Source organism: Podarcis gaigeae (assembly GCF_964106915.1).
Source record: "Podarcis gaigeae genome assembly, chromosome: 5".
Taxonomy (NCBI): Eukaryota; Metazoa; Chordata; class Lepidosauria; order Squamata; family Lacertidae; genus Podarcis; species Podarcis gaigeae.
This window is the reverse complement of record NC_139681.1, coordinates 40,542,280-40,570,000: the sequence shown is the minus strand read 5'-3', so window position 1 is coordinate 40,570,000 and position 27,721 is coordinate 40,542,280. Positions and strand designations below refer to the sequence as shown.

The window sequence follows — 27,721 nt, the reverse complement described above, 5'->3', positions numbered from 1 at the left end:
TTGTGCAGTTATGTATTTGGTTCAAGGTGGCGTGACATTACTTGCTCATCCTAAAACGGAGACTCTTGGGGAGTCGTCGCCAGTGGTGAAGGTTGTGCATTTAGACCGCAATTGTAAATGCATTTAACAGTAGTAGGCTCCTCTGGATATAATGGGTCTTAAATCCCAGGTAAACGCAAGGATTGCACTTTTCATATCAATGCAGTTGGCCACCTCTGTCTCACACATCTAATTAGCCAAGCAGGGGACTTGATTAAGCGCCCCCTCCAGGCAGTTTTCCCCAATTCCCACACCAGATAAAAGCAAGGTTGCCTTAAAATGTGCTCCTGGTTGTTCCTTGGCGAGTTGGACTTGTATTTGGAGACTTTTTGGCACTGGGATTGGTTCCACTAGGGATCTCGCCAACCAGAGCTCCGGAGTCCATCTGATTGGAGCTGTCTTCAAGACCCACTTTCAGCAGTAATCAGCTGGATGGTGGTGACTTCAAGCCCTGCTGGGGCTGAGCTGATTTGCAGGGACTTCAGACATGGCTTGGATCAGCTGTGTTCTTCCTTTGCACTCAAGCTGCGCTACGGGGGGGGGGGATGGGCTACCTGATAGCATGGTGACGTCTGGTAATTTGTAGGTGGGCAGCTTCCCCCTACCTGCTAAACCTGGGGTGGAGGAACTTGGGATCCCCCCTGGTGACGAGATCCTGTCCCCTGTCCCTGGCATACTGCAAGCGCTGATTCCAGCATTCATTTAGGGTGGAAACAAAACTACACTTCATTTATGTGTAGACTTGGAATGAAGTTACACTTAATTTCATTTCATTAAGTTAATGTAATACACTTGAAATTAAGTTACACATTCGCTGCACAACGAGGGAAGCTCATTTGCGCTATTAGATATTATAGCAGTGCTTCATCCATTTACTCTCTCGCTTTCTCTCTTGCCTTAAAGCGGAAATGGGGAACCTGAGGCTCTCCACATGTTGTGGAAACACCGCTCTGATTATCCTTAAACCATTGACTTTGCTAGCCGGGGCTGATGGGAACTGAAGGGCCACAGGTTCCCCATCCCTTCCTTAAAAGGTACAGGCCTATCCTTGATCCCAGTTCTGTTTCTAAAGGACCGTAACAGTCACTGGTCCAGCATTGGTCTAGAGGCAGCTTGCTCCATCCCTTAGGAAAGTGAACAGTCCTGCATAGTTGTAGCTGTTTCAGGTGGCAAGGATCCCGTAAAGGAGGCCTAAGAGAGACTTGCATTGCCCAGGTAGAAAAGGGAAAGGCTGCAGCTTGGTGGTAGAACATCTGTTTTGCCTACAGAAGATCCCAGATTCAGTCCTCCTCTCGGTAGGCCGGGGGAAGACTCCTGCTGGAAACCTTGGAGAACTGCTGCCTGTCTTTGTAGATAATACTGACCTAGACCTAGACTCAGTATAAAGTTTCTATCAAATGAGTAAAAGGCCCACTATTTCCAATTTGTCTGTCATTTTCTTTACAGATCAACTTGTCTGTTTGTTGCCATAATTCTTCTTTCTAATCGCCTGCCAGTAGAAAAAAGAAATTAGGGGGAAAAAACATTAAGTATCAAATATACTCCAATAGCGCCGTGCAAATAAAATACCTGGTAGAAGTTTCAGAGTATAAAAATAAATAAATCCTGCTTTTATTGAGACTTTCCCTTACCCACTGAAACATAATTCAGTAGGATTTCAGGAAGGGGAAAGCATGTAACATTGGTTATTACCTATTGTCATAATCTCCTTTAGGAACACTAAATGGAAACCAAGGCCTAGGGCCCACAGTTTTCATGATACAGTTATGGCGCAGTCAACCAACATTTCCCTGAAAACATATCAGTTAAAAGGGCTTTCCCCCGCAGCTTGGCTTTCACACCATTGTTTAAGCTGCATTTTGCCACAATATTCTCCATAGTTTTCATAATACACTGCTGGTTTTGACAGCGATGCCAGTGCTGAAGGAAACAAATGTTAATGCACTTTGATTTGATGGACAACAACAAAAATTATTCAGTGGCCCACTGAGACCACCTTCAGTTTTCTGGTGTATCTCCTCATTTTATCAACTTTGATGTAGTTCTGACTCTCTCCAAAGTCACTCTCACTGTGAAACCTGAAACGATCTGATCTCTCCTTATTTTGCCACAGTGTTCTCCACCTTAGAAATCTCCACTGAGAGATGTTCCTTTATCTCCCAACTTTCTGGAAAATCAAATAAATAAGCCTAATCTTTCACCTTGTTTGCTCTTCCGCTGCAATTTGACTCTCCATTCTTCATTTGATATTCCCTGACTATTTCTGCTTTCGTTGGGAGTTCTGGTCCTCTGAAATGTGGTCTCTTGAGCAAATCAATAACTGATTGTGCAATGATTTCTCCACCAAATGAGAGAAATGGAAGAATCATATATTCTAGCAGCAGCAGCAGAGAAAGAGAAAGAGAGAGGAAGGGAAATTTGACTTCCTTTCACTGGCTTAAAAGAAAGTCTCCCCGTGTTATAGCTGTCTTGCTTGAGATGAGAAGACTGGGATAGTGGTCTTTCTAATCTAGGGGAAATGGTACTGCTGTAGGGAGGGAGCTATGAGCCAACTGTAGTGACTGGCTGTAATGGCAAGGAGGGGTAGGCAGAAGAATACCATACTGATAACCAAAGAATACCAGAACTGATAACCAAAGGAACACTACTTCAGTTTGATACGATTGTCACCTTACTTCACTATTTGCTGCAAGTATGAAATCTCACTGGAGAGGCCAAGCCAAAACCTAAGATGAGCTCCTATAGATCAAAGCTGGCAAGACTTCCCTTGAGCATGTACTCTCAATACTGACCTTGTGCATATTTTAATTGAAAACTCTTGAATGATGTTTTCCAAAATTGTAGTTCAAAACTCAACTTTTGTAGATAATTCTGTAATTACTTTTAATATCTATTTTTTAAAAAACACTTTGTTTTGAGATGCTGAGGCTGTTAAACATATTGTATGCTACCTTGAATGTTTATCTCAAAGCAGAGTGAATACTATTTTATTTTAAATGCCCTTGAAAATAAGAGCGAAGGGGGTTAGAATATTGAAGGGAGTATAAAAGTAACACTGATTTTTGCATTTCCTTTCCTTTCTTCCATGCTGTGTTGTCATTGTCATTGTTGCTTTTTCAGACATAAAATTGGAAATTCATTGCATTGACTTGCTAAGTCAGCAACTCATAGAAAATAGTGGCCAGTCACTCAATTAAGAGTGAAATCCTATATTTACCTGGGAGTAAGCCCCACTGAACTTAATGGGGCTTACTTCTAAGTAGACATGTTCAATATTGCACTGTTAGTTGATAGTTGTAGTGCAGCAACCTTTAGAGGTTCACTACACCTGATTTAAAGGATGGGAATGATATGCTAATAACTAGATGTGTACTGTATATTCTCCGACTTTAATATCCCCTGTATAAATAGCACATTCAATCCATCCATGCAAATTATGGAAATTCCCCATTGAATGTTACTACTGGTTGTTGTTACGGCCCAGCACCCTTTGTTTTCCTCCTCCTTGTGCATCTTCTCAGTACCATATTCCTTTCTTCTTTGCCCTCTCAATCTTCCGACATTTAATTCTGATTGGTTCAGGCAACACATATTTTCTTTGCAAACATTTATGACATCACAATAGCTAGTAATGTGTGACATCACATGGCTTCATGATGTCATTAACCAAATCACTCAGATTTCTGAGCAGCATTAAGCAGTGCCTAATTAGTAGGGAAAGAGGTTGAGGATTTTGAGAGCCAGAAAGGGGAATAGCAACATCCATGAACGCATGTGAATATGTTTGCAGCAGACGCTAAAAATCTTTAAGCTTAAATATAAATGCTCACACTGTGATCAATGCCAGTACCTTGAGCTAATGTGACCTTTTAACAAGGGAATAGTAACTGTGCTTTAATATTGGATAACATTATTAAATAAAGAGCATTATTTTACCTTAAAATTATGTTCTCCTTATTACAAAAATGGTAAAGTTAATTTTTGTTAGATTAATGGTATTTGAGCAATATTTTCCGTCAAGCTTGGCTCAAATAATTGGTCATTAATTGAAAAAGGAAATTGAATTGGATTTATCATGTACATAAATCCTGTGCAAGTTATTAATGGGTCTCAGAAAATATCATTGTGTTCCCAGAAACGAATGGAACAGGCCGCGTGTCTTGTGAGCATATTAAATGTGGCAGTTAAGGAGTTTCGCTAAATATCATGAAATGATTTAGGAAGACTGACATAATTGAATTTAGCACGGAGAGAATTCAAAGACTTGATTAGCTCTGAGGGACCATTTTATCTCTTATTTTATCTCTTAAAAGTTCCTTTCCTTTCCTCTCCCACCCCCACCATTGCACCAGGCAAAATTGCACACAATCACCAGGAGGTGGAGCTGAGGTATTATTTTTACACAAAATTAGCTCCCTAATATACTGGACATAGGAAGATGCAAGGGCTAGTTGTTGAATGTGCCTTTTCCATGGAATGTTTGGAGACTGTGCTTAACGTGTGCTGTATATTACAAGAGGAGTGATCACTTATAAGACCTGAGTGACTCATTATAAATCGCTTGGTATCGGGTCATTGTTTTATGTAATTAGGTGACTTGTGACATGAAGCAACCCTGGGTCCGTTATAGAGGTGTTTCCAGGCCATTGCTAATTTCTGGTGGGATTCAGGACAAATGGTGGTATGTGCAATTATAGTTGATTTGCAGCTTTTGCACAACAAGCCTACTTCCTCCAAATATCATTGTAATGAAATGCACTGGGAATGCACTCGATTTGGCTTTGCAGTAGCATCTAAGCTCCCTGCAAAGGAAACAGATTGAACCGAATGCTCATAAAATAGTCACCATCATCTAATCTCTCTGCAAACAAATAAACCTGAATGTTCTAAAATAGATAATCTGGAAGCACCCTCCAGGTCACTTTCAAAAATGCAGTTGCCCATCAAATACAGTGGTACCTCGGGTTACAGACACTTCAGGTTACAGACTCCGCTAACCCAGAAATAGTACCTCGGGATAAGAACTTTGCTTCAGGATGAGAAAAGAAATTGTGTGGCAACGGTGTGGCAGCAGCGGGAAGCCCCATTAGCTAAAGTGGTACCTCAGGTTAAGAATGGACCTCCAGAACGAATTAAGTTCTTTACCCGAGGTACCACTGTACTGAATTAAAGCTTATAGACTACTCACCCATGGCAGGTAAGACTGTCCACCAAATGATCACACCATATGCCCCGTTTTTGGCTTATTTGTATGCCGCAAATGGCCAAACATAGGTATGTGTGGGCAGGTGGACTTGAGAACCTTTGAGCTAAGACATTTAGAAACTTTTGTAGACTTATTTGCAAAGCTGAGGTAGAGTTAGTCTCTGTGATCTGCAAACCGAGCTGAAGTTCTGCTGTCTCCACGGGCTCTTGTTTTGTTTTGGGTTTTTTCATCTGGGGTGGGTGGCAGAATGCCTTTAACATTCGCTCACCATTCACAGACAACTCATTTTTACCTCCCATCCCAATTAATCATTGGGCCAGATGGGATGACACTTTCCCTGGTGGGAGTGGGAGAGTGCCTTACCACCTCAACCACTTCCCTGCAGATGCCGCGGCCGTTTGGTTGAAAGCGAAACACTCAAATGGGGACCTCTAGTCAAGCACACGGGCACCTTTCACATGCTCAGATTCCCAGATAAATCCAGGAGTCTGTTGCTAAATCTGAGCCTGTGCATGTGAAATAATAGGGTCTGTCAGACTCTTGTGCCTCTATTTGAATGGCTAGTAGCATAAAGGAGCAATTGAATCAAATGATCTGGCTGGGGGGGCACATGAAAAAATTACCAAGAACAGGCTACAAGGCCAAGAAACATGAGTTTACCTGTTGCATCCTAACAGGACTTTGAAGTAAAGCATCACAAACACAAAGGACACTTTAGCATTATTGTAATGAAGTTTCTAATTTGAATATTGCTAACGCTCCCAGGAAAGGATCGCGTTGGTGTTGTTGCTGAAATTATGATGGTGACTATGATATATTTAAATACCACTTTTCAGCCCAGAATTGGTTGCTCTGTGTCGCAACTGCTGCAGTATCTGAAGTACCTATCTACCAAAACACATTTTCGCCATCCTCCTCCTCCTTCATCATTCCTTTCCCCAATCTGTTCTACATTACCCTTGCTTTGTTGAATGATTCGTTAACTTATTTCTGCTGTCTGAATATAGTTTTTAAAGCTCTTGATACCAGAATACATGGTGGGGGTGGGGGAAGGTTTTCTTCCTTACTATATACCATACTTGGAATCCAAAGAGCTACTTTAGACAAGCCCAGGAACTTTGGCAAACCCAGTGAAATGATTAATTTGTTTGTCTTTGACCAACAGAGTCATCTTGCAAATTGTTGAAAGTGCTGTCATTTTCCTAATATATTTGGTTTGTGCAAAATTATACTTCCATGTGAGGTCCCGTGATGTTGGATGTGAGGCAACAATTCCAAGAATCATGAGCTTTATTTCTTTAGGGTGCAGAGCAAGATATGCAGTTCTTTCATTCCAATTCTCTATGTACATTGAGCACCGCCAATAATATAAGAGATACACCAGCAAAGTACATAGTGCTTTATAGGTTAACTTAATGAATGAGCTTTTACTTTTGCTGCTGTTTGCCCTCTTCATTACTGTTTTGATTAAATGTTTTATGTTATTTTTAGCTTGGTTTGCTATGTCCCTCTGTCCTGGGACCCTGCGGTTGAAGGAGCTATCGTTATCTAAAACTCTAAATTTTGATAGTGGATGGGGGACATTTATTATTATTTGCCAATATCTTTGCAACTTCAGTTAATTGCACTAAAAGGAATTTTTAAAGTAATAAAACAAAAACATATGCATAAAAATGATAAGAATGGTAGCAAAGACTTTTCTTAATTTTTGCTGATTCTAGAGGCAAACTGTCTCTTGGGGTGTGTGAGGTGGAATTCTTTCCAGAGCTGTCATTATTATAGAAATGGTTGTGTTGTGTGTGTGTGTGTGTGTGTGTTAGTTTTCAATTACAACAATCCAATAAAAATCATTATAACAATGCCAAATTATAATACCATTAATAATGCCAATCATTCAAAAGTCAAATTATACAATTTAGGTGGCCCCCTGCATGCTAGAATTGATGGTAGATAATTTACTTTATTCCTGCATTCCAAAATCGTATTTTTTTACTTCCCTGAGATTTGTGCTGTTGCAGAACTTAAAGGATGTAGTTTTGTTTTTCAGATTTGAAACTGTCAGATTTTATATAAATTCATTATTATTATTATTATTATTATTATTATTATTATTATTAACCAAGCAACATAGTTAACAGATTCTTTAATGTCTCTGCAACTCTCCCCCCCCCCCAAAAAAAAGTTTCTGAATGTGACTTGAGTGAGCCTCACTTTTTCTCTTTCTACAGTGACAACTATAACTTCAGCGTAAGATACTGGAATAGATGTGTTTAGCTAATGTAGAAAATAAAAAAACAAATCATTTCTGTGAATTAAAAGGAAAAGACCAAGAACTGCTTTGTCTTAGCTTGCATCAAGTGTAGAAAGCAGGTATATTGAATTAGCATATTGAACTGATCCCCGAAACAGGTTTTATAATGTATTAAACTGACAAAGTGTTAATAAAGGATAAATGGGAATACAGATTTAGATGACTCAATTAAAATGTATCAATTGATTTAAAGTCACTTTTCTTTCTTCCCCCATTCCACTTGTACTACACTGCCTCATTATATTCTGAAGCTAGCTTTGCTGGGCTAGAAGGATGTAAAACTTAGTGGTGGTTCACGGGTCTTTTCCGATTTTATTCAAGTCCATCCGGTTTGATGAATTAATTCAACAAAATAATTTTAACTGGATTTTGGGGGGAAATGCAATTAATTGTGACTGTTGTGAGTTTTGTTGCGTTGTTATCGTCCCTAGGGGTGGGTCGTGTAAAAGCGCTGTTTTGAAGAATGACTTTAAAGGGTTGCGCCCCCCCCCCCCACGAGAGTGTTTCGATGGAAGCAACTAAACCCTGTTACCTCTTCCTCTTCCTCTCAGTCTTCCTCTTCTCCCTCGGACCACTTGTTGTCGTCCCATCACCATTCCCCTGGCTCTGAGTTTCTTTCCTTGGGGGTTCCCTTGGGGGTTCCCCAGTTGGTGCCTCCCAACGCTCCTCTGCACCCAGCCAATCCGTGACCACCCCACCAACTAATCCCGCCTCATTTTAATCTCCCAAGCCAAGTGCCCCTGCCCATTGTCCGAAAAGGCCAATTTGGTTTGCCCCATTCAGCAAACAAAAGTGGGTCTCTTCAGGGACACCTGGAGTGGAGGTGCTGGAGAGAAGACAAGGCTTACAGGAGGGGCTCATTGTAAACCCCCCCCCCATTTTAAATGACAATGAATAACTACCTCACCCTCCTCCTTGAAGATTAGGGAGAGCCTCTCTGCTGTGTCCAGGCCAGGGGGACAATCACAGAGGCTGGCAGCCTCCCTCCTGGCTCCTTGAAGACCAGAGGGCACTCGCTGGAGGAGGAAAGAGCTAGGAAAGAAAGCCAGTTCAGCCAAGGATCCATTGAATCAAAATCCAGCAGAAACAGAGTCAATCACTGCAGCCTTCTCCAAGCCTCTTATGTCATTACTTCCCTCCATGCTCTTCCTGAGGTTAGCACAAAGAAATGCAGCGTTCACCTGGCTTGGCAAAAGGTATTTAAAAAGTAACAGAAAATCCCATTGCACTTTGGGAGGAAAATTTTGTAACCAGATTAGGCAGTGTGGGTTCAGCCAGGGCACCGTTCGCTATGGTCTCCGACTCTGTTGACTTACACAATGTCCATTGATTTCAGTGAGGCTGGCGCACAACAACTAATGGCGTTTTTAAAGTTTGTGAATGTGGCTTGGCAGTGATTAAAGTAGGAGCCAGAGCCTTTTGAAAGGCATATATTATGCTGGATGAAGTACTTTGCTTGGAACGGAGCTGTCTCTCAAAACTCTTGTCAGATGGTAAAATCTGAAAATAATTGCTTGCAAAATAATGAAATGCTGTGTGAAGAAACTTGCTAATGCATTTGCTCGTAGACATTCAGCTAATTCATAAATAAGAACATCGTGACTCGCTGGAGTAATAGCATGAATACTATTTAGTAATATGAACTAATGGGCATATTGGAGCTTGTGAATATTACATTTGCTATAATGAAGTATTGATGGCAGAAAAGAAAGCAATACTTCATTCTGAAAACTCCTTTTTATATTGGTATCATGAGATGTTCTGACGCTGCAGCGTCTTCTCCTGCATGGTTTTTTAATAGAAACCTCAACGCTTTTGCGTGGTTTCAAAACGCCTGATTTTTAAATTAACTTGATTGATGAATAAGTATCCTAAATACTGGGCAAGCTTCCTATTATATTGTAGATTGCTTAATTAGAATTTGCCATGGCAGACATTAATTAATGAAGTTTATTTATAGGTTTATTTGCATAGATTAAAAGCCTACTGCAGTTCTGAAACCCGAGACAAAAATACCACAATGTTGTTCAGAAATAACATTTGGAAAACACATTCCAGAGAGATAGTGGCTGCTAATCTATAGGAAAATTAACTGCCAGTACAATCCTATGCAAGCCTACTTGGAAGTAGGCTTCATTCATTTTTATGGGATTTACTCGCAGGCATGTATTATAGGATTATATTATGGCACCTGAAACATAAGAAATGTATGATGGCACAAGCTTTTGGGAGGCCAAACCCACTTCTTCAGCCACCAGTAAAACAGCATTCATAGAAATATATATGAAACAAACTATAATATTGGACTGCAGACACTGAATACTTGTCCAAGAGAGGAGTTGAAAAACAACCATATGCTTTCTCTTCCTACGGTGAATTTCCCCCTAATTTTAGTTATGATGCCAACACTGTCTTTAACCGTAGTTAATGCCAACTAGGTCTTCTGCTTATCTAGCATTTGAAAATAAGGCTTGAAATAGATTAATAAGTTCTGGTTATCAATGACTTTCACCAGAGCTGTTAACTATGTTTCTTCATAGCTCTATGGTCATTAGGCTTCTTCAGAGTTTGTTTTCGGATCCTTATTACCCTATTTTCAAGCAAGCATCCCGATCATCTAGCGTAAATAAATGCATTTCTTCCTGGCAGCAAAGAACACTCAAAATACAGTAATATAAAAGAGAAAGGGCCAGCAGCTAAAACCAGCAATAAAACGCTGTTTGACTCATGAAACAAAAGCCTGCTAGAATATGAAGAATTAGTGAAGAACAGTGGGGAAAAGGACCAGTTGTACAAGGTGTGTCATATTTTAGGAGCAGCCATTAAGAAGCCCATATCACTTGTCCCTTTCAGCTGTATATCTGTAATAGGTGGGACACAAACGAGGGCTTCTCCATTAAATCTTAACAAATAGGCATAATGATATGGGAGAAAGAGGTCTAAGCCATTTAGGGGTTTAAAGAGGATCTCCATTACTTCAATTAGACATTACAACCGTGGTTTGAGAGCTTCTGGGTTTATTGCACAGCCCTACATAAAAACCTACCAGCATGTCAAACCTTTTTCACTAGTGCCATACTTGATATTTAGTATGGTGGCATAATATTAATCTTGGGCTGCATGTCATACATTAAACCAGGAGTATTTGGATTATATTTAACATAGGAGCAGTGCATACATAAGTACTCCAACATCCAGGATCGGAAGAAACAATTGTGTGGTAGTCTGTGTTTGACTTGGTTAATCATACAGTTTAAAGGCTTTCACTATTTATGCTGTACACCAGTGCCTAAATCACCCAAAAAGCCAAGGAAGGATTTTCAAGGCAGGATCCTGCTGCTGTACATAAGAATCAGGGGTGGTTATCCTGTGGTTCTCTAGACATTGATGGACTGCATATCATATCATCCCTGACCTTTAGCCATGCTGGCTGGGTTTGATCGGAGTTTGATGTTAGAAAATCTGGAGGCCCATAAAGTTAGCCACCCCTGCTGTATATAACTATATCTTTGCGTGTCGAGGTCCCCAGGTCCACCCCAATAACTCACACATCACACAGAATTTTTGTTTAAGGTTTTTGGCATAATTTTGGCCACAACTTTATTAAAATACAAATTTGTGAGTGGTTGCTTAGGCATTGGTTGCGACTATCTGCCCCCACCATGGGGGACAGACTGACATTCCGCACGATGCGAAAGTCAGAATGGGGGAATACACTTGGGGGTTACGCAGAGCAGGGAACCTGCCCTCACCCCAAATGCAACCAGGAGCTCATTGCTATGGCCCGAGCCCCCTTGACAGAGTGGACAAGCAATAGTTAGCCCCCAATTCCTTTAACGGAATCCCTTGCAGCAGCAGCATTAGAGGGGCAGGCACAGCCAATCCATGCCTCTCAACCAACCAAACCATAAACCAATGCCTAACCGCAACCTTACAAGTTGTGACGATTTGCTACGCAGTAGGCAAAAACCAAATGGCCCCAGCCAATCAGCCAGATGGACAAAATTCCTACCAGGCCCCCGCTCCAAAGCAGACGACCCCATGACAGGCATAGCAAGGTCAAAGCAAACAACCCTATTCTAGGGAGGGAGGGGCGGGCAATCCGCTGCACGGGCGAAAAGAGGAAGCCCTAGCCTCGTGCAAGGAGTTTTAGCATTTCTGGCTGTCAATCAATCAATGGCAACATTAATTTCTTCCCAACAACAAGGGAAGCCCCAATCGCATCAGTGGCCAACGATCAGTTAGCCCGCCCCCAACTTTCGAGTGTCCTGGCGGCCCCCCCGCAACACGTGCTCTCCATGAAGGAGAACACGCTTTATGAGTATTGAAATGCAATTTGTTTTAAACTGTTTTAAATATTACATTTTAAATTCTTGTGACATTCTCTGGCACTTTAGAGAGAAGGATGGGTAATAAATCCTTATCATCATTATCATCATCATCATAGTGATGCAATTTGAGTGTGATTTGTGGATGGAAGAATTATTTATCATATTCCTTAAAAAAAACCCCAAAACTGTTCACATCATTATCTTCTTCACTTTACAAGACAGCAAAAAGTTCTGTTTACCATTATCAACTAATGCCTGGCATGATATTCCATGCCAGACCACAAAACTTTGTGAAAGAGGGGAAAGAGAAAGGAAAGTACCTTCTGTCTAATTTTATTTAATGGACAAGATAATTTCTTGGCCTCTAATGGTAGTATTAAAATGTCTTAAATACTTAAGTACTTATTTGTTCTGTTGTTCGGTTTAACAATGGTTGCAATGTACAAACTCGAACCAGACTTCTTTTGACACTGGGGAAATGTTTCTACTTAGTTGTAGAGGGCTTTCCAAGTGTCTATTGATCAGTGTTCTCCAACAGCACAGAAATAATGTGTCTAATTTAACTGGCCACATGGAGGAGTATAGGAAAAGCATTACTTATCCCCTGAAAGGCTTAGAACATCAATAGGAGGACATAACATTAATGACTTTCCTATACTCCAGCCTCAAAAATGGCTAAATGAGGAAGAAATTACGCATTTATTTTCCTATAATTTCACCAGTTGTCTTGTTTTACTGCAACACTAAGGCATTAAGAGTGAAATGTCACACCAGAACTTCTTTCCTGACAATCTGTCTGATGTGCAAACTGTGCAGCTTTCCTCTGTCCCCACCCAAATAGAACTCTTAAAAAGGTAGAAAGGTTCCAAAGAGCTGTCCTATTTGAACCCAAATGAGGAGTCATCCTAGCTTAGTACTGATCGGCCTTGACTGGCAGTGGCCTTAAACTCATCTTTGCAGATGGCTTTTCCCAGATTAGCTCCTAGATATCTCTATCACACAAATGCCAGCTATGATCTGCGCCCTGTGCATACTAAGCATGGAATGTGCCACAGAGGGTCGAATGGACCTGATGCGAATCACATGGGGTTACTGTTGAAATCCTTCTCTCCCAGTCTGGTCTCCTCTCGTACCCAAAGGATGCTTTTGGAGGCAGAATGTCACGTGGGGAAAGTCGGGCAATCCAGCTTGGGAGTCGTGGCTTAACCGGGCTGTGGGAGAAGTTAGTTATTAATTCTGTACTATGAAAATAAATAAAAACAGTATTAAAAAAGCAATTGGCCCTTCCACTGGGTTGTTAAACACTGAAAGCAAAAGGGACAGCAAAGGTTTGTGACATAGAATGTTATTTAAATATCATCAGTCTGGAGCGAGTTATATTATGACTGATCAACTATATGTCTTTAAAGCATGCCCTGGTACATGTTGGATCTAATGTTGTTGGACTTCCCCAGTTGTCTGTGTGAAATTCTATAGCATCGGATATTCTGATGGATATGATTTTTGGGAACCATTACTATTTACCTTTTCATTGCACAAAAGCCTGCCATCTTATGCTGCTATCACAATGTTGGGCTACGTAGAATGGTTGTCTTCATATCTGAAAACTTATATATCAAAAGCTCTTCTCTGACCAAATTGCATTCTTCCATCTATTTTTATAAATTTATTTTATAAATATTTTTTTAAAAAATCACACATAAAATTAAAATCACACCACAGCATTAAACATGCAAAAACTATGAAAACAGAAATGGGAGTGGGCTCTTTAAACAGCAGGCTCAGTCATAAGCTGTTTTCCAGAATAAAAGTGCTATCTGAAAATAGGGAAAGGCAACTTGGACAGTCTGGAGAGAGAAATCCACAAAGCCTCTCCTCTTCCATGAGGGGAGCGGAGGGGTTGCAAGCGGGACTCGCTTTGCAGGGGGGCGTGGTTGGCTCCCCCCCTGTGTCACTAGGATATCCAGGCCCGCATCACGCCCTCAGCCGGCCAATCCGGCTAGCTGGGGGGCTTGGTTTTGCTGCATTTAAAGCAGCCCCAGGCTCAGCCTGTTTGTTCCTGCACGCACACTGTAGTGCCACCACCAATAATGCCCTGTGGTGTTAAGGCTCAGGCAAGTTACATATGAGTGTAGAGAGAGACTGTCCTTGAGGTAGCCTGGTCCCTGCATCTTGTTCCAGCAGAATACTATAATGCTTTTTATAATTGCCCATGTGTTAATTTTCAAATTAAACTAGTGACTTTGTAAAGGAAAAGAAACTGGGCATATTTTTTTTACTGTCTAAAAGTGTCAACTTTGTGTCTCCTTATTCCAGGGGAAGACAAAATTCTTAGTTCATGCTAACCTTGTGTTTCTCCATGATATCCCCTGATGCTTTGTTAATTTTTGTCTTGGCAGTTCTGTGCACCTAAATCCCACACTGAGATACAAATGCACGGATGCTGTGGCTGTAAGGTTATACGAATGTCTTCTTTTGACACTTCACTTTTCAAAGTGAGCTACAGTCTAATCCCTTAGTTAATATGGTGCATGAAAACAGATGATACACTGATGGGTTTTATATATGTATGGGGATTTTAAAACTGTGATAGAAACAAAATCCAGAGATAATAAGAATTATAAAGTTTCGCGACCCTACGAACACAATTTTATGTTGAGTATCTCACAAAAGCAATTTTTTAAAATCCTACTTTATATGAAAATAGGAATCGTGAAAGAAATTATATATTTTACTAAAAAGACCCACTGAGAGTAGTGGTTTTGGGTGTTTCAGTTTCTGGATTAGCAGTTTAAATAACCCCCAAGAGACTTGAGAAAGCTTTCTAAAAATAAAGTCCCTTCAACATACCTTTTATCACTGAACAACTGAGATATCTTTGGTCACCTTTGAAAAATCCAAGGGAAAAGTTGTGCATCATGAAATTATTGTGCACATGTGGAATTTTGTAAGGAATATATACACATATTAACATGGGATATAGACACACACACACACACATATAAAAAGCTTTGTAACAGCTGCATTTGAACATTTCCGGATCAATTTGCAAAACAACAAAGTGGTTAACACATGACCACTTGTATTCTTTCCTGTTACAGTCTATCTCTAGTTTTCTTTCCTCCAGATAACGCATTATACTTTGTAACAAAAGCTGTACTACAAATGTGAGATGAGCAGCTTAACCACCGAAACAATAACACAGCATATTATGAATCTAAATTGTCAAAAAGTTCACTTGACTAATTTAAACATTGAAGATGTCAAGTTGGTTTTTCTTTTGCTCTGTTTTGTAAATGTGTGTTCTTTTTGTATTTTTATGATGTGATATGCTTAATAAACAATAACTTGAGGTCAGCATATTAACAAACTGGTTTTGTTTAGTACAGAATTAGGAGACGCATAAACCCCAGAGGGTATTGATATTCAAAGGCCGTGAGTTATAATTGTATGGATAGTGTAACTTGGGACAAAACCCTCTTCAGACTAGAATTCATGTTTATCTGTGTTCTGCCAGTATATAATTCTGCACTGAGGGCCAAGGACAGTATTCCTGTCTGCATTCACTAACTTGGAAAATGGAGAGGTTTTCATATTATTGCTCCTGTCTGCTCTAAGTATTAGTCTGCCTGAAGAAGAAGGAAAAGTTAAAGGTAGAAACTCAGAGGCTTGAGAGAAACTCAGGTCATTGAAAGTGAGCAGGGCACCGTTCCGTATTTGCATGCAATTACTGTGCTGAGCTGATAGCTCAAAGGAAACATTGTGAAGGTCCCATAATGGTTATTTATCTGCAGTGATGCTCAGATGTAGTTATAATTTTGAGTGTTTGTTGATTGTGTATGCTAAGTTTTGCAACATTCAGAACAAGTCTGAGGAAAGTGTTAAACTTCCTTCGGCAGAAGTTGGGTTGGAATCAGTGGGACTTGCTTTTGTGCTTAGCAGAGAGACAGCTAGGGGGCTCCCTGAATCTGCAGGCAAGACAAATGACAATAAATAGTTTAAAGTTGGTGTAGTAGTAGCTCTCTGGCTAGCATTTCTCAAGCAAAAATATAAACACAGTTTTGTATTGTTGGGGATGTGTTCTATTTAGTATTTGCCTAATTGCCGCCATAGATCCTGGGATATAAAACCAATCAGGGAAATTATTCAGAACGTACCACAGCATAATGTTTTGTAGTTTTAACACACACACACCCTTTTAAGGCCAAAATGGGTACATCTTTGGATTTAAGGTGCACATTTTTCTAAAATGCAGATTGCAACTAAAAGTTCTGAAAATTATTACGGGAGGTGTTTAACCCTTGTCCTCCTGAAGAAAATCACTTATTCGAAGCTGCTATTTGCATTGAGGGAAAATTGACATTGACAGAGAAGGCCTACTGAAATTAATAACCCTCAGTTAGCCATTCCCCTTAACTTTAAGGGGTTTACTCTGAGTAGGAACAGCATTGAACACAATCCACCCGTTATCACCCAGCCCCATTGGATGCTATTTGCAACTTCAAATGTAGAAGTTAAATGCAATGATGCTTTTAATGTATAGTTTGGCCCCTAAGCACTAAGGATGAAGTGGATATCTTGTAGTGTGATGGGGTGAGCTCCCGTTATTCAGTCCCAGCTCCTGCCCACCTAGCAGTTCCAAAGCACATCAAAGTGCAAGTAGATAAATAGGTACCGCTCTGGCGGGAAGGTAAATGGCGTTTCCGTGCACTGCACTGGTTCACTAGAAATGGCTTAGTCATGCTGGCCACATAACCCGGAAGCTGTCTGCGGACAAACACCGGCTCCCTTAGCCTACAGAGTGAGATGAGCGCCGCAACCCCAGAGTCCTCTGCGACTGGGCCTAACGGTCAGGGGCACCTTTACCTTTATCATACCATATTTGGCAGTCAGCACCATTGGAAAAATAATAAGACTTCCTTCCAAGTACACTTATATACCAAGCTTTATGCAAACTTCCGTTTTAAAGCAAACTATTCTCCTTTGAGCACCATACCTTAGAGTTGGGGATTGTGAGTGAGATCAGGGATGGGGAGTGAGATCAGGGATTCAGAGACATAGGAAAAGAATGGGAAAGGCTAGGAATGTGGATCAATGCTGGGTGGGGGCATTTTGTTTATGTGCTGTGACATTTGCTGGAGTTCAGCATGAGAAGGAAGACATTTTGAAGACCTCCTTGTTCACCATAAATAGTTGGTCTCGTTATACATTCACACTCAGAAGTTCTGCTACAGCTGACCATTACTGCTATGGTCAATCCAGTTTTGCTCAACCACTGTCTCTCTCTGAAAGCTGATCACCCACCCTATTCCCTTCTGGTATTCTTTGTCAGCGTTGGCTGGCATGGATTGCATGAAACGCCATCATTGTGACTAGAACTGCCCTTGACCATACATTTTGTATCCTTCGTGGCAAAGGTGAGGGTCCTTACCTCCCCTGCCAGCCTTGGGGTGACTTTGACAGTGGGGCATGACAGCCCACAGGTCTTATTACCAGATATCACATCATCATCTACCCATTTTCCCCCATGTACGCTTTGCAAGCTCCAGTGAAGCACTTGATTGTTGGGGGCTGACAAGTGGTGTGCATGGAGCTTTTAGCAGGGCTTTGTGGGTGCCGATGATCAGCTGATTGGCAATGCCTGCAGAACCCACCTTGGGCCTAGTCACACTTGCCATACAGCCTGGTGGGCCAAATTAGGCCTGTGGTCCTCAAGATTCTCCACCACTGGTGGTGGGGGAAATCTATAGAGAGAGTCAATTAAAGGGTTGAGTTTGTTTGTTTGTTCTCTGAGGGAGAGAACACACAGACATTTGCATTCCAGAGAAGAGAGTCCAGGTTTGTTCCTTGAGTGTCTAGACTAACTTTTTTTTCCTGACATGCTAGTTGTGTGTGTGAGAGCAGCCGTTTTTATGTGGAGGGAGCATTCAGACGCTTGATATCCCACCTTTAAGAGGGAAATCAACACCCAGCAAACGACTTCTGCCCATTTGTTTTCAGGCTTTGTAAACTGGCACACTGTAAGGGCCCGGCGTTGTCCTGAATTCTGCTTAAGAGTTAAGTAAGCTGCCAAGGAACGCGTGGCTATTTTCAGACCCAGGAGGGAAGCAGCCCATGCAGCAGGGGCAGCAGAGGAGACGTCAGGGCAAGTGATCCACTGACTGAGTTCATAACTCTCCCAGCTGCCTCCTCAACCCCAGTGAGTGGCGATCGATCAATCCACTGGACCTCATGAATGATGTTTCCTTGCTGCAGAAGATCCCATCCTCCGCCCCCACGCCCTTGCTTGCGGAATAACATTTGGAGAAACGGATGAAGAATTAATTGCGGCTTTACAGATGTCGCCTAGTAAGAGAAGAGGTTGAAAACGGGGTGCAGAGGGAGAAAAAAGAATGGATGCATTCAAAATGCAGGGCAGCTTTATGATACAGATTCTCATTCTCTCTCTCTCTCTCTCTCTCTCTCTCTCTCTCTCTCTCCCCCTTTTCCCTCTTTCCTCTCCTCTTTCTCCCCCCACCCCACCTCAACAACTACTCGTATGCTGGGCAAAAGACAGGCCTGATAAAGTGAGAGGAAACAAGATTGGTTTTCTAAGGGCACCAGGCCCTTCATGATCAGCTAAATCATAGGCTGTCTCACTCCCCGGCTGGGTAATGACCTGCTCCCTGCGCCATGGCACCTGCACCCCCCTGTGGGACATTATGATGTGCACCTAGGCAACTGCAGGGGGCTGCGCTGAAGGTGAAGCTGTCATATCGATCTTTTTAGCTCTAAAATATGAGCCACTTTACTCCGCTCCCTGATGCTGTGATGTGAAAAATAATAACTCGGATCCAAATTAAAAATATTGATCTCTGGAAGGTGTTGAAAGTAAATAAACACCTTCCGAAGTTTTCGGGTCAGCCGAGAAATGGTATTCAGCAATAAATGTGTCGGCGTGTCAGAATCCAGGGTTCTTGATCTGTTTTTCCTTTTGAATTGATTTTTCATTATTTACTTCCTAAAAGTGTTGGAATTTGGTCCTCCACCGTTAAATCCCAGTGTTCGGGCAAATTATTTCTTTGGGGCTTCTGAGGTGCTCCTAATCCACTCGCTCATTGATTGATTGATTTTTGACTCAATAAACTTGCATTACCCTTGCTTTATTTAAGACTTCCATCATAATTTTTTGTACATTTAGGCTTGACTTTTTTATTTCCCTCTAACAGATGAGCTGACATTGGTCTATCAAACATGTGGGAAAACAATTGCCACAAGGTTAATTTTATTGCTAGCTCCATGCATTTTAAGTAGGTGCCAGGTATTTTCCACTCCCGGCTGATAAATTGCGGTTGAAACCACTAAAGCTTAAGAATGAATGGGAGCACAGAAACTACTACAACAAAAATTCACTTATATAAATGCATCGGCGAGCAAAAAAGCGGGGAAAGGGACATTTTATTTTGGTGGTCTTTTTTTTTTTTAAGCGTCCAAGTTGTTTTGTTTTTTTTAAAGGCCTTTTGTAATAAACCACTTAACTATAATGTTATTGATGCCGTAATGTCTCAGTGTGATGGATATGGTTGTGTATTATTAATCGTTGTGAAAGAATTCTGCAATTTGTTTTAATAGGTATTTTCCTCTGGCTCTAACAAGTCAACTCCCCCCCCCCCCCACATACTGAGAATTCTTTTGCTTGTTATCAAAGCACTGAGACTGCCCTGTTTCTTGACAAACTCACACACGGTGGTTTGGGTGACTTAAAAATTCCTTGTGGGTTCTTCTTGCATGGTGCTTGGAGCTGCAGGAGTGCTTTTTTGGAATGAATTTTGTGAGATTTTGAACAAGAAGTGACTTGGTTTGGAGTTAATTGTTTGTGGTTCTTGTCTTGCTCGTTCTTTTGGAATTCAGATTCATCAGGGTGCTGGAATCTTACTAGAATACTATTCATGGAAAGTTTTTAGGAAGCAAATATTTCTGTTTTTCATATTGAATAATATTAATGCTTATATATAATGGATCCTTTTAAATTTGCTCTTCAAGCTGTGTGAGAAGAGTTCCTTGGTTTCTGGCCACCTATTATGGGTAATGGAGAAATAGCAGGTGCTCTCATCAGAATAAAGCAGGGATGTCCCAACAGGTTGATCACGGGGTATCCCTGGCCAATCGCAGGACACGCCCCCCTCCCCCCCTAGAAAAGGAAAAGGGGGAAGAAAAAAAAAGCTGAACAACTGTGGCTCCCTAAAAAAAATCTCAACGACTCTGGTCAATGCAATGGGTAGATCACTGCCAGTGTTTTTTTAGTGGGAGTAGCTCACAGTCTCTCGGAAGTTGGACATCCCTGGAATAGAGGAATCTGCAGTGTTCAACAATATATAAATATTTTAAATGAGTACATAATTCGGAATTGGTTTGTTTGTAACATGAATCCTAACTCTGTGGGGTTTTTTAAAATCTAACTTTCCAAAGCCATAGAGTCCTGTGTTCCATTTTAAACCATTCCCCGTCTGGAAAGTAGGGAATGAGAAACCAGAAGGGCAAATGGGAAGCATTTATACCCCAGGTTAGGGAGCTTGTAGTTGGGCTGAAACTCCCATGATTCCATTGGCTGGGGCTGATGAAAGTTGGAATACAGCAACACCAGGAGGGCCACACCCTTGATATATACAACAGAATTTCACCCCAAATAATGTGTGGATTGCGCTGTGGGTTAAACCACAGAGCCTAGGGCTTGCCGATCAGAAGGTTGGCGGTTCAAATCCCCGTGATGGGGTGAGCTCCCGTTGCTCGGTCCCTGCTCCTGCCAACCTAGCAGTTGGCACATCAAAGTGCAAGTAGATAAATAGGCACCGCTCTGGCAAGAAGGTAAACGGTGTTTCCATGCGCTGCTCTGGTTCACCAGATGCGGCTTAGTCATGCTGGCCACATGACCCGGAAGCTGTGCGCCAGCTCCCTCGGCCAGTAAAGCAAGATGAGCGCCGCAACCCCAGAGTCGTCCGTGACTGGACCTAATGGTCAGGGGTCCCTTTACCTTTACCTTTATGTTGTTTTCACTAATACATACATTTTTATTGCACATTCTCCCATTATGTGGATTTTTGTACACATTGCTTTGCTGCAGTAGTGTTACAAAATTTGGAGCAGTCCGATTTTGGAAGGATGGGTGTGTTTCAGTTTTTGTATTGCTTTAAAATCTGCCTACCTTGCAGCATTTGTGGAAGTGTCTTGGATACTTAGATCTAGCTATGTGATTTTTTGAATTCCGGTGCACATTTGTTCCTATTGTAATTTTTGCATTCCTTGAATCTATTGGAACAATATGTTCTATTGGAACAATATGTAGCATTTTAAGAGGCGGCTGTCCATTCTACAAAGACAACAAATGCAAATGCCAGTAGACTTAATCCTTCCGAATCCTGAAGAACTACTAAATATTTGCTCTGGCAGATAAATGGACAGTGAAGGGAGAAAATTGTGTTCTTATACGGCACACTTAGGAATAATTATTAGGCAATTCCCATTGCTTTCACATGTTTTTAGAAATATAAATATGCAATTTACAGGTGGTTCAACAAATTAATGTGCAGAAGATAAAAGCCCTTATTATATTGAGCAGATTTTCAGGCTTCTGAATTACTGCGGTCTGGTTTATGACTCTAGAGAGAGAGCTGAAATAATGCGTATAATATATAATCAGGAAGCTGGTAATAATAAATAAGGGGTCACTGAGGAGGCATGTTAGGTGGTATTGGAGCTTACTGAACATAGTCTGGTATAGGAGGCAAACATACACTGGCAGGAAGGAGCAGGACTGCTTTGCAAGACCCATGCAATGAACAATTAATTGAAAGTTATGGACATTAGTGATATTTCGCAAGCCAACTTCACAGCAGTTACGCCATGGAATTGCTGGACTTCAATTCGTTATAATGCTGGAAGTCTCTTGCATTCCCAGGTGGCACAAGAAAGAGCTTTGTTTCCAAAGAACTGAAATAAGTGTATTTGTGTACGAGGCTTTGTTTCTGTTTTCCTTTCCTTTCCAAGCAACAATGGCCAAATAGTCTTGCCCCATGGCCTCTGCGTGGCCTTTGAGTGACAGCTTCCAGTGATCTGGAGCCTCAAAAGTGCAAGGAGACTTTATGTACAGCTCAGTTCCTGCACATGTTCACACTGTACATGCAGATGCCTGCTCCAGAGCTAGTCAGTGCATGCAACATTGGGACACAGTCGCTTTGGCACAGCCGCGAGTGTTTGCACATTGGGAGGGCATGTGAGTAGAACTTCTGGGCAGGGTTCGAAATTAGCAGGGCACCCAGCGCATTTTGCGTCTATAAAGGTTCTCCATTTGCAAGCACCTCAAAAGGTCTGGGTGCCATTTTTTTTTGCACCTGGCTGAAACTCAAGGATTACTGAAATGTATGTGCTTTGAAACCTTGAAGTGTATGTAGGCAATATGTTAAGGAGTTTAACAATAAAGAGTAGAGCGTTTTGAAAAAAACTGAAGTAATGGTACCAATATTTTTATTGTAAGCACCAAATTAAACATGTATTGAAAATTTCTGTTAAAAGTGTTGTATTAACCATGTGTAAGTTACTTGAATTGCGTATTAGTTCATGATTATCAAAATAATAAATAAAAAGGGTTGCCGATCCACCCCCCAAATGGCGACTAGACATTCCGTTTTGGCACCCACAACCCAGGTCCAATGAGCCATTCGGCTCCTAGCTTTTCTATCCCAGTGCTTCTGAGTAAGACCTTAGGATTGTTGGTTTTGTTCCACCATTCCCTTGTCACCAGTCATTTCACAAATAGCAAAAAAATATGTAGCTGACAGATTGGTAAAGGGAGTCTGTGTTGTGGACACACCATATATCAGGGAATAGACAGGAATGACTGAATGATATGTCAGAACACTGGAAGTAGATATTCTGTGGGAAATTCCTTGGCGGGAAATGTGTAATATCTTTTGTTCCTGGTTTGTTAGCACTTCTGACAGAAAGTCGTGGCAGCACTGTATCCAAACAGGGGTTTGTTTTTTAATCTAGCTAACCTTGCTTCAGCAACCAGTCAGCTTTCTGGTAGGAGCTGCTCAGAAAAAAACAATAAAATTTGTATGTGTCTCAGACGGCACTAGGAGGCAGTGCCGAATTTAGGGCAGTGCATAAGGTCACATTGGGCACCCAGCCGAGATGGGGGCACCTTCTCAAAGTCTGACAGGGTCCTAGAGTCCTCTTCCCTCCTTCTCAAAGCCGGGCAAATGCTTACCAGGCAAGTGCTTGCTTTGGGAAGGAGGCGTGAGGGCTCTAGGGCCTCACACCTCCTTCCCAAAGACCACCAGTGCTGTGAGGGCATCCAGTGACCTTGCACAAAGCAGCATATTACCCAGGTCCTTGCCTGTAGGAGGACTAGACTGGAGTGAGCAGGAGGGCCAGCATCAGAGTGTTAACGGTTCAGGGAAATAAGCTGGCCGTAAGTGGCTTTGTTAAGTGTATGGTTTAAACATTGTTATGTGCAGTAGAGGCTGCTGCATGAGGGTGAATGGGGCACACCATTGATTTCAGTCTGTCCTGAGCTAGCCACCCCCATCCTCGATCCTGCTTTCCTACTTACAAGTCCAGGAGGTAGTGTTGCCTATCGGCTCCCTCTTCCTTGGTCTCAGTATTGCTTTTGCAGAACTCAGCAAAGAAGCAGATGGGGACAAAACTGGAATTAGTTGTCTACGCTTGTCACTGGCTCTGGCTCCTCTGACTGTGGTTCTCGCAGCTTTCCTGCCTACCAGTACCAGTTTCAGAGTACTCCTGTGTTGAAATTTGTACCCCACTCTAAAGGTTACTCTAGATGAGAGGGAGGGGGAGATCCAGGATTGGATCCCTTACCTTTTGAAACTGCAGATTAAAAATTTTAGACCGATCTCTTTATTAAATATAGACTACAAGATCTTTGCGGGAATCCTGGCAAGAAGATTAAAGGACATCCTGATAAAAAGCATACACAAGGACCAAGCGGGCTTCCTGCCGGGGAGGCTTATGAAAGACAACATAAGGAATATAGTTAACATCATAGAATACCTATCAGATAGGTGTGATAAACAAGGTCTGCTGCTGTTTGTGGACGCTGAAAAAGCGTTCGATAATGTGATTTGGGATTTTCTGCTGAGGCAACTGGAACATATGGAAGTGGGCACCGAATTTTATAATGGGATAAAGGCAATCTACACCGAACAAAAGGCAAGGCTGATAATAAACAATGTTGAGACTGCGGAAATAATAATAACAAAGGGAACCAGACAGGGATGCCCCTTGTCCCCACTGTTGTTTATAATGGTGTTAGAAGTCCTCCTAAACTCAATAAGGGCAAACAAAAGCATAAAAGGAATAATGGTCGGGCAGAACGAATATAAAATTAGGGCATTTGCAGACGATTTGGTCGTAACAATGGAAGACCCAATAGATTCAACTAAAGAGGTACTCGAAGAATTTGACCAATTTGGAAAAGTGGCAGGCTTTAAATTAAATAAAAGGAAAACAAAAATATTAGTTAAAAATATGCAAACAGATACAGTTGAAGAGTTACAAAGAGAAACGGAAATAGAGGTGACCAGGAAGGTGAAATACTTAGGAGTATGGGTAACACCAAAAAATATAGACTTATTTAAAAACAACTATGAAACAGCATGGAAAGGAGTTAAGAAAGACATTGAAACATGGGGCAGACTTAAACTGTCTTTCTGGGGCAGAATAGCTACGATAAAAATGTCTGTACTTCCTAGACTATTGTTTCTATTTCAGAACCTACCCGTGGTTAAAGGTACAAAGTTATTTAAAGACTGGCACAGGGAGATCTCTAAATTTATCTGGCAGGGCAAGAAACCAAGAATAAAATTCAAATTGTTGACTGATGTGAAGGAAAGGGGAGGTTTCGCCCTGCCAGATATGAAGTTATATTATGAGGCGTCATGCCTATGTTGGCTAAAAACTTGGATACAACTGCAAGATAAAGAAGTGTTAGATTTAGAGGGACATAACAATTGTTTTGGGTGGCATGCCTATTTATGGCATGGGCGGAGGAAGGTACATAAAGATTTCGGAAATCATATCTTTAGGGGCCCACTGATCGAAGTATGGGAGAGGTACAAAGACATGCTAGAACCCAAAACTCCCCACTGGCTGTCGCCACTAGAAGTCATGAGTGTTAAAAAGATCAACATGAGGACTAACTGGGCAACCTACGAACAACTATTAACGAAAGAAGAAGGAAAGTGGAAAATGAAGCAGTACGAACTGCTCAAGGACCAAGTATATGACTGGCTGCATTATTTCCAGACCAGTGATATGTTTAGGAAGGATATTAAAGACAAAGGATATGCAGACAAAATTTCTAGATTTCAAAGTGAGATATTAAATAATAACACAAAAATTCTGTCTAAAATGTATAAGCAATTATTGGATTGGAATTTAATCGACGAAGAAGTCAAGTCAGTGATGATATACTGGGCAAAGGATCTAGGCCGTAATATTTATTTTGAAGAATGGGAAAAACTTTGGAAACACCATCTCAAATTTACGGCCTGTGTGACACTGAAGGAAAATCTTATGAAAATGTTCTACCGCTGGTATATGACCCCTGTAAAATTAGCTAAGATGTATGGATCCTGTAATAAGTGTTGGAAGTGTAGGAAAACGGAAGGGACCTTCTACCATATGTGGTGGGACTGTCAGAAGGTTAAAGGGTTCTGGGAGAGTATACACAGTGAAATGAAGAAAATCTTAAGATAACTTTCGTTAAAAGACCAGAGGCCTTCTTGTTGGGACTGGTAGGAAGGGAGATAAGGAGGGAAGATCATAAGCTGTTCCACTATGCAATAACGGCAGCAAGAGTGCTACTAGCCAAAAATTGGAAATTAGAGTGCTTACCGACAGTCGAAGAATGGAGATCTAAATTATTAGAATATGCGGAGATGGACAGGATGACAGGGAAGATCAGGTATTTAAAGGACCAGAGGTTTACTAAAGACTGGGAAAACTTTACGAATTATCTGGAGAACCTAAGCGATGGACAAATAACACTAGCGGGCTTTAAAGGAGCTCTGTAAAAAGTAAAGAGTACTGTCTAAACAGAAACGTGAGACCGAGAATGAATAATGACATTACAAACTATGAACTGCGAAACCTTAAAGAGTTTAATATGGATGATTTGTGGAAGGGCGGAAGGAAGTCTTATTTAAAAATCTGTGAAAGCGATAATCGAATTTGTATACTTTACTTTTGTATTACGTAAACCAATAAAAATTATGCATGCAAAAAAGAAACTGCAGTGGCCCTCAAATCAGTTGAGGGTGCAGCACTTAGCATTCTCCCCTGTGCCATAAACCCTGATTTGGCCTTTGCCTCTCAGCTGCTTTTAAGCTTAAAGCAGGGGTGCCCAAACTTTTTTCAAAGAGGGCCAGATTTGATGACGGGAACATGCGTGAGGGCCAACCAAAAGGATTTTACCCCAGGACATGAACTGCCACGGGGGACGGATTGAATCGACCAGCAGGCTGGATTAGGCCCACAAACGGACTTTGGACATGCCTGGCTTAAAGCAAAATGGCAAGAGATCATTGCTGTCTTGCCTTCTTGCCTCCTCCGCTGCTTCTCCCTTCCCCCTCCTCTCCTTCTCCACACACACACACACACACACACACACACACACACCCTCCCCTCCGTGTAGTTTGGCTCTTGGAGAAAAAGCGGAAAGGGACAGATTAAATGTGTGAAGTGCAATTGTTTTGTGAGTGCCAGCATGTGAAATTCATGCCCTATGAAAATGAGTCGTCTTTGAGTGGAGAGACTAAAGCGGGTAAGTTTTAAGGTGGGTTGCAATTTTGGGAGTGGTGTCTTTCTCAAGCCAGCAGTTGCCCCCTGCATTATGCCCTGCAATGAAATCTTTGGTGGTACAGCCTTAGGAAGGGGCTGTACCATATCATTCTAAGTCTCTATGATGCTTAAAGACTGCGTATGTAGGATGATGAATCGCTGACTGATCTAAAAGAGTAATTTAGATCCTGTGAAAATAGCTTTGAGATATTTTATAGGAAGGCAGTCATAAATGGGAACAAATAAATTGAATGCAGGTGTACAAAGGGCTTTCTTTGGTTAATCCATTCATCGCTAAAAAATAAAATAAAATGCATATACTAGGTCAATAAAGCATGCACAAGGCTAATATAATACATGTATTTGCAGTAAAGTTTGTCAACATATATTCATTTTGACAATTTCCATTCTCTTGAAAGTGGTATCAAAATAAATAGCTGTCTAGCATTCGCATGGCGGACTTCACCAAATTCCAGTAGTAAAGATTTACATTTTGAAATCCCCTGCGGATAATCTGTCAGGGTAATTTTTGTAATGATCTGCTTCTTCTTGAGGCAGTGAAACTCGGTGGTAATTAATAAGCAAATGCAGTCTAAACATGCACTTGATGAATAGGGCTATTGTACATTGAGAAGCTATTAGCTTACTGGTCCATATGGTCTGGTGCCCATTAACATGACCTATTAACAATGCAAAGCAGAAAGAGATATAATTAATTTTAGAAAGCCTATAGACAACACTGACCAGAAAGAAAAAAGAATGGGGATACCATTGGTTCTTGCATCATGGAAATGAAATTTTATATGATGTTTAAAAAAGAATTTTAGTCAACTAATTTTTTTTCTGTTCAAATTAATGGACCAACTTGGTCATGTTCATTAATTTCATTAATTTCAAGGGGTCTACTCTGAATAAAGCTTAGTTGAATACCACCCAGTGTTAAGATCAAGTTTTGATAGTCCAGCAAAATTTGATATATATTTTTAAAGCATATCA

The 27,721-nt window shown here is 41.2% G+C and overlaps 1 protein-coding gene and 1 long non-coding RNA gene across 5 annotated transcripts in view; one reads left to right on the top strand and one right to left on the bottom strand.

The window, feature by feature from the left end:
* Positions 1-27,721, top strand: part of INPP5A (inositol polyphosphate-5-phosphatase A) — a 239,861-nt gene that overhangs the window by 79,092 nt on the left and 133,048 nt on the right. The window lies entirely within an intron of this gene.
* Positions 5-13,147, bottom strand: LOC310845699. Its single transcript, XR_014564915.1, has 3 exons — positions 11,869-13,147; positions 8,464-11,063; positions 5-1,528 (listed from the first exon to the last, which is right to left on the bottom strand). It is a non-coding gene; the product is annotated as an uncharacterized lncRNA (long non-coding RNA).